The following is a 6,708-nucleotide window of genomic DNA, read 5'->3' on the forward strand; positions in this document are numbered from 1 at the left end:
ACATCTTTTAAGGTATTTGTGGTCGAAAATATTCCATTTATTATTACTTGAGAATTTCCTGCTTCTTTACGTTCATAATATCCCTCCTTGTTTTTGATAATGTAAAAAGGAGAAAATTTGGTTAAGAATGATACATATTTAAAAATGTATATTTTATTTAGAAAAAATATATATTAAACTTTGAAAGAATATGAATTTGAACATGAAATATCTTTGAGGTGAAAGTTTTCTTCTATATTTCTAATTGAATGTATGAATTAATTCTTTTAAATGATTATGATTATTTATTTTGATGAATGAAAAATATATGTGATGCAATAATACAAACATATTTTATCTAGAATAATAAAATTATTTGTTGAGTGACCAAAATAGATTTTAAGTATTGATGACGAAGCAATAATTAAAAAAATTATCAAATTTTGTCAAAAGAAAAGTAAATTTTAACCAAAAAAAATTAGTTACAAATTTTAAAATTTTTTCTTATCATGAAATTCAGAATACAAGCAATGAAAATGGTTGGAGAAAAATCCAAGATTTAGTAAAGCTAATTTTAGAACTTTAGAATCTTGTTAAGGGTAAAACTAATTTTATGTCTTATGTTAAAAATATTTTAAATTACGTTAAAAATTTTAAATAACTACATTCAAATTGGTTTGATAAAAACTCATTTAGATTTTGAAAACACATTTTTAGACATTTTTTGAAAGATGACGGTTGATAAGTTTGAATTAAATAAAATTCAAACTATCAAAATTTGAGAAACAAATTTTTCAAAAGTTTATTTGAAAATATCTATTTTTTTCCTACTGATGGAAATCACACTTTAAGCGAGTTAAACCCTAAAATGGTCTCTGAGATTTGCGTCATGCACTAAAATCGTCCCTGAGATTCTAATTGCACTAATTACGTCCTTGAGATTGAAAAAAATGCACCATATTAGTCCCTGACCTATTTTTCATTAGCGACGTGATGACATGGCATAATGACGTGGACTGTAAGTGACACATGTCACTTCATGATTTGGCCACATGTAATGGTATGATGATGTGATGACCAGTGACATGTGGCATGCTGACGTGGATGGTTGTGCCACGTGTCACAATATTATTTGGCCACGTGTCTGTTTGTGCCACGTGTCACAACAGTATTCGTCCACGTGTCATTCATTATATCATCGTTGTATATGCACCAAATTAGTCCTTCACTTTGCATTAAGTGACTCATTTTAGTCCCTGAAATTGAATGTCGTGCACCAAACTAGTCCCTTCACCAATTTTTTCTCATTTTTTTAAATTTAAAATTTTAATATCTTGGATACACTAATTTCAATTCTATTTTTTCATATATCATTTAAATACAAGTGCTTTCATAAATTTTTTTAAGATTTTACTTTTTAGTTTTAATTATATAATTTTTTTTAATAATTTAACATTGGTAAATTTTGTAATATATAAGTATGTTATTATAAAAAAATAATTATATGATTGATTAGACACATTTATTTTCATAAAAAAATGTGTTTTTAACAATAAATTAATAATTAAAATAAATATTTTTTTCTTATGAAATACACGTTTTCGTTATGTGTAAATTGTAACACCTTAACTTCTAGCACGTCATGATCGTACTAAGAATAAGGCGTTACGACTCTATTTTCCTTTTATTAGCTATTTAATATTGAGCCTCTACACGTTAACTGGTCGATAGTTTTTAAGAAAAACGAAATTCCTTTTAGTTTGGTATATACTTCAAACTCAACTATGTCAGATAAACATATACTCACATAATTAAGATTAATACATAATAATTATGCATACAAGACTTAAATACAAACCTACCCCTCTGTAAAAATACAACACTTTACAATATCAAGGGCGACGTTTGGTTCACCACCATCAGTGGCACACGGCCCGACGGCGGACTACGCCCGCGGTCACGGCGGCAGCGGCGGCAACAATGGCTGCGACAACAGCTCCTCTAGCGCACTTGCTTCCTCTCCCTCCGCGAATGGTGACGGCAAGGCACGAACGGCGGCGACCCTTCCTTCGTGACATGACAGTGATGGGACGAGCTCGACGTGGACGGCGCGACGAAGAGTTGAACGGCGGCGGTACCCAGCCGCCAACGCCACGCCCTTCTTCATCTCTTCTTCCTCGCGGTTCCCTCACTCTCTGGATCTCCATCTCTCATTTCTCTTCCTCTGATTTCTCTTCTTTTCTTTTCCATTTTGTTTGCTGAAGTTGTATTGTGTGTAGAGGTTGGCGGTGGTAAGTGAGTCATGAGGGAGTGTGAGCGTGGCTAATAGAAGAATGCACAGGTGGTAGGGGTTATACGTGTAGGTGAATTGGGTAATAGGGTTAGGGTTTAAATTTGGGGAAAAATACACAACATCGTCAATAATTACTACATTAAATCATTAAACCAATCACCAACTACATCCATGATTCAACTCAATTCCAACAATTATTCACGCAAAGCAACCATAAACCATTTGCAGTTACTCATTTAATTTTAATGGCATTCATAACTTAAAACATTTATTTTTAAAACAAATCCCCTACCTCAATTAACCGAAACTCGAAGAAATCCATAACCGCGACAATCTCCCTTTTTTTTTCTTCCTATCTCGCAGCAGCAGTAACCTCACACAGAACCAGCAACAACTACAACAGTCCCAAAACAGCATCGACACCAACACTAGTTGTAGCAGATATTAGAAGCAAAGTGGCGGAGCTAAAATAAGAATACATGTGACTATGATCAGAACAAGAACATGACAGAGGGATAAGTTTGAAGCAGAACAAGAATGAGAGGGTTACAATTTCAGAAAGAGAGGATTCGAAAGCAGAACAGCAACTCTGGGGTTCTTCTCCAGCATCAAGGGCGACGTTTGGTTCACCACCATCAGTGGCACACGACCCGACGGCGGACTACGCCCGCGGTCACGGCGGCAGCGGCGGCAACAATGGCTGCGACAACAGCTCCTCTAGCGCACTTGCTTCCTCTCCCTCCGCGAATGGTGACGGCAAGGCACGAACGGCGGCGACCCTTCCTTCGTGACATGACAGTGATGGGACGAGCTCGACGTGGACGGTGCGACGAAGAGTTGAACGGCAGCGGTACCCAGCCGCCAACGCCACGCCCTTCTCCTTCTCTTCTTCCTCGCGGTTCCCTCACTCTCTGGATCTCCATCTCTCATTTCTCTTCCTCTGATTTCTCTTCTTTTCTTTTCCATTTTGTTTGCTGAAGTTGTATTGTGTGTAGAGGTTGGCGGTGGTAAGTGAGTCATGAGGGAGTGTGAGCGTGGCTAATAGAAGAATGCACAGGTGGTAGGGGTTATACGTGTAGGTGAATTGGGTAATAGGGTTAGGGTTTAAATTTGGGGATTAGGAATTTGGGTATGAAATTGGGGATTTTGGGTAATTTAGTAATTTTAATAAAATTAAAGAATAATATAGTAATTGAAAACTAATTCCAAATCCATTAATAATATCCACAAAATTATCATTTAATCATCATTTACAAGTTATTTTTAACTCAATATTCTAATTCAATATTTGGAGATAATCAAATTAATTTTTTTTAAATTATAAAATAGAGTTAAAAATCTAATTATTCAAATTAAAGCATATAAAATCCTCATTGTTTTTTAAATCACCAAAGCTTTAAATCAATAATTAAAAGTACTCAATTAATACAAAAATTTCTGAAAATATGCTTTCGAATAAATAAAATAAATCATAAATAATTTATTATTTAATTTTCAAAATCTGGGGTCTTACATAAATGAGCTAGATTGAAGGCACTTCAAGCACCCTCACTACCATCTTTGACCTCTGCAGTCTAGACGAAAGAGATCGAAGATGGTAATGAGGAAAGCTTGAAATGCCTTCACGTCAACTCCAAGACGGCGGTTTTTAGGAGTATACGCAAGGAAAATTTTTTTTTATAAAAATACTAAAAGAGGTCGGAGATGGTAGTGAAGGTGTTTGAAAAGCCTTCACGTCAACTCTAAGTCGGCGGTTAGGGTATTCACAAGAGAAAAAATATTTTATAAAAACACTTTTATTTGAAGAACATGTGAAAAAATAGAATTGAAATTAATGCATTCAAAAATATTGAGAATTTCGAATTTATAGAAAAAAAAGAGAAAAAACTGGTGAAGGGACTAGTTTGGTGCACGACATCTAATTTCAGGGACTAAAATGAGTCACTTAATGCAAAGTGAGAGACTAATTTGGTGCATATATAACGATGACATAATGAATGACACGTGGACGAATACTGTTGTGACACGTGGCACAAACGGACACGTGGCCAAATAACATTGTGACACGTGGCACAACCATCCACGTCAGCATGCCACGTGTCACTGGTCACCACATCATACCATTACACGTGGCCAAATCATGAAGTGACACGTGTCACTTACAGTCCACGTCATCATGCCATGTCATCACGTCGTTAATGGAAAATAGGTCAGGAATTAATATGGTGCACTCTTTTCAATCTTAGTGACGTAATTGGTAGAATTAAAATCTCAGGGACGATTTTAGTGCATGACGCCAATCTCAGGAGCTATTTTGGGATTTAACTCCACTCCAAGCACTTGATATATACATTCTCATAGACTTATGCCATCAAAATAATTTGAATTTTTGAGTTTTATATTGTTCTGTTTCACCATTTCATAGATAAATTTTTATTTACCCATAGGCATCATTTGTAATCATACTCGTATTAAAATTCTAATCTTTCATATATCACCTTGTAAAAGAAAGAATTTGTGACTCTATGAGCTGCCTTAAAGTTGGAATTGCTTTAGAATTCACTTAGAACCAATATAGCTAAGATTTCACAAGGCAGTTTAGTTTTCAAAAAGTGTAACAAAATTATTGTTAGTTGTAGAGATTTATCAAGCAAGCATTAAAACTTTGTATATAGTGAAAATTTTCTGGCATTTCTGTAATGAAAACTGAACATAAGTAAAGAGCTTATACCAAACCCAATAAAAATTAAAGTTTATAATCTCTTTTCCTTAAAATCTTTAATTTTATTGAAATTTATGTTTCAAAATGTATGAAAAATACAATTTCTTATAAGTACTTAGCTAGCATTTGGAAGAGAGACAGAGATTGAGAGACAGAAACTGAGAGATTGAGACTGAAATAAATCTTAGTATTGTGTTCGGTATAAAATGGAAGACAGAAACTGAAATAAAAATGAAGCTCTAATTTAATTTGCACAAAGAATAAAGTTAGAATTAATTAATTGAAATTGAAATATTTTAGATATAAAATGTTATTAAAGTTTTAGTTTCTATCTCCAAAAATTCCAGTCTTCTGTGTTTCTACTTTTTAGAGGTATTAAAATATTAAAATTTAAAGACAAAAACTAAAATTTTAATACTAATTTTTATGCTAACAAATATAATATTAAATCTCAATTTCTTAATTTCCATCTCAATATTTCAAAATAAATACTACCTTAGAGTTTGCTTGCAAATCTTTAAAAAGTATTAATATTTCATTTGTGCATTTAGTTTCTCTTTTTTTCAAGTAGTACGGAAAATAATAATACATGGTTCAAACTCTTAAATTTTTGTTAGGATACATGGTTTAATATACTTGTGCTTGGTGAATAACAAGCCTAGCTTAATTTTCCGAATATATATAACATAATTTGTTAACACAAATCTGCATAAAGCAGCGTATTTTCAATTTTTCATGCATCAAGCTTGTGTAAAGCAACAATGATGTGGTATAAGCCAAATGATATATATATTAATTCCATTAATGCAAGGGCGGCACTTAAGCCAAATAAACAGCTAGTTGGCCAGAAGGCAAGTGATTGTGGACTAAGCATAATATCATATCCTCATCGATATCATACAAATTAAAGCTTTAATTTGAGCGTGGACTATTTTTGTCTTCACCGCTTTTACAAGCTTTTCTCATCAACCGTGTCTATAATATGTGCTTTAATTTGAACAAGACAATCTCGGATGAATAGATTCGCTTTTGCACGGCTTAAAAATTTATTAATTAGCTGTAGGTGGATAATACTAACTTTAAATTTGATTTGGAGATAAATTCAAAAGTTGTATTTAATTAAGAAAAAAAGTATATTTGTACATTAGAATTGTTGTTTCAAGTTTCAACTCTGTACAATTAATAAATAACTATTAATTAGATGAATCAAACTAGAAAACCAACCTTTAATAGTCATCCTAAATTCTGAATATAACTAAATTTTAAATTTTCAATAAAATGGGATCAGAAAAGTAATTTTCACATTAAAATAACAAATGGGAATTAAAAAATATATTTTAATATTAATAAATTAACGAATATTAGATATAAAAATTGGTTTCCAATATATTTTTTAGATTATAGTCTTCTTACAATTTAAATGAAATATTTTTTATAAAACTAAGAAGAATGATAAATAAATGTATTGATGCAGTTGATTTTGTGCCTTTAGAGTTTGTACTTGTTTTTCAAATTATCGATTTTGTTCTTGTACTGCTGTCACGTAGGACATTCCGTTAATTATTTAACTTTGATCTCACGTTGGGACTAAATTGAAATTAAATGAAACTTTTTTAGATTCAAATAGAACACTTTAAATTTTAAGGACCAAAATAGGATTACGTCCAAACGTGGGGACCAATTTAGTATTTTACCCTTATTATTATTCTTATTA

At 32.3% G+C, this 6,708-nt stretch overlaps 1 long non-coding RNA gene across 1 annotated transcript; it reads right to left on the bottom strand.

The window, feature by feature from the left end:
- LOC107634320 lies at positions 2,396-3,362 on the bottom strand. The gene is made up of 2 exons (XR_001618841.2): positions 2,823-3,362; positions 2,396-2,736 (listed from the first exon to the last, which is right to left on the bottom strand). It is a non-coding gene; the product is annotated as an uncharacterized LOC107634320 (long non-coding RNA).

This window comes from Arachis ipaensis, chromosome B03 (genome assembly GCF_000816755.2).
Source record: "Arachis ipaensis cultivar K30076 chromosome B03, Araip1.1, whole genome shotgun sequence".
NCBI lineage: Eukaryota > Viridiplantae > Streptophyta > Magnoliopsida > Fabales > Fabaceae > Arachis > Arachis ipaensis.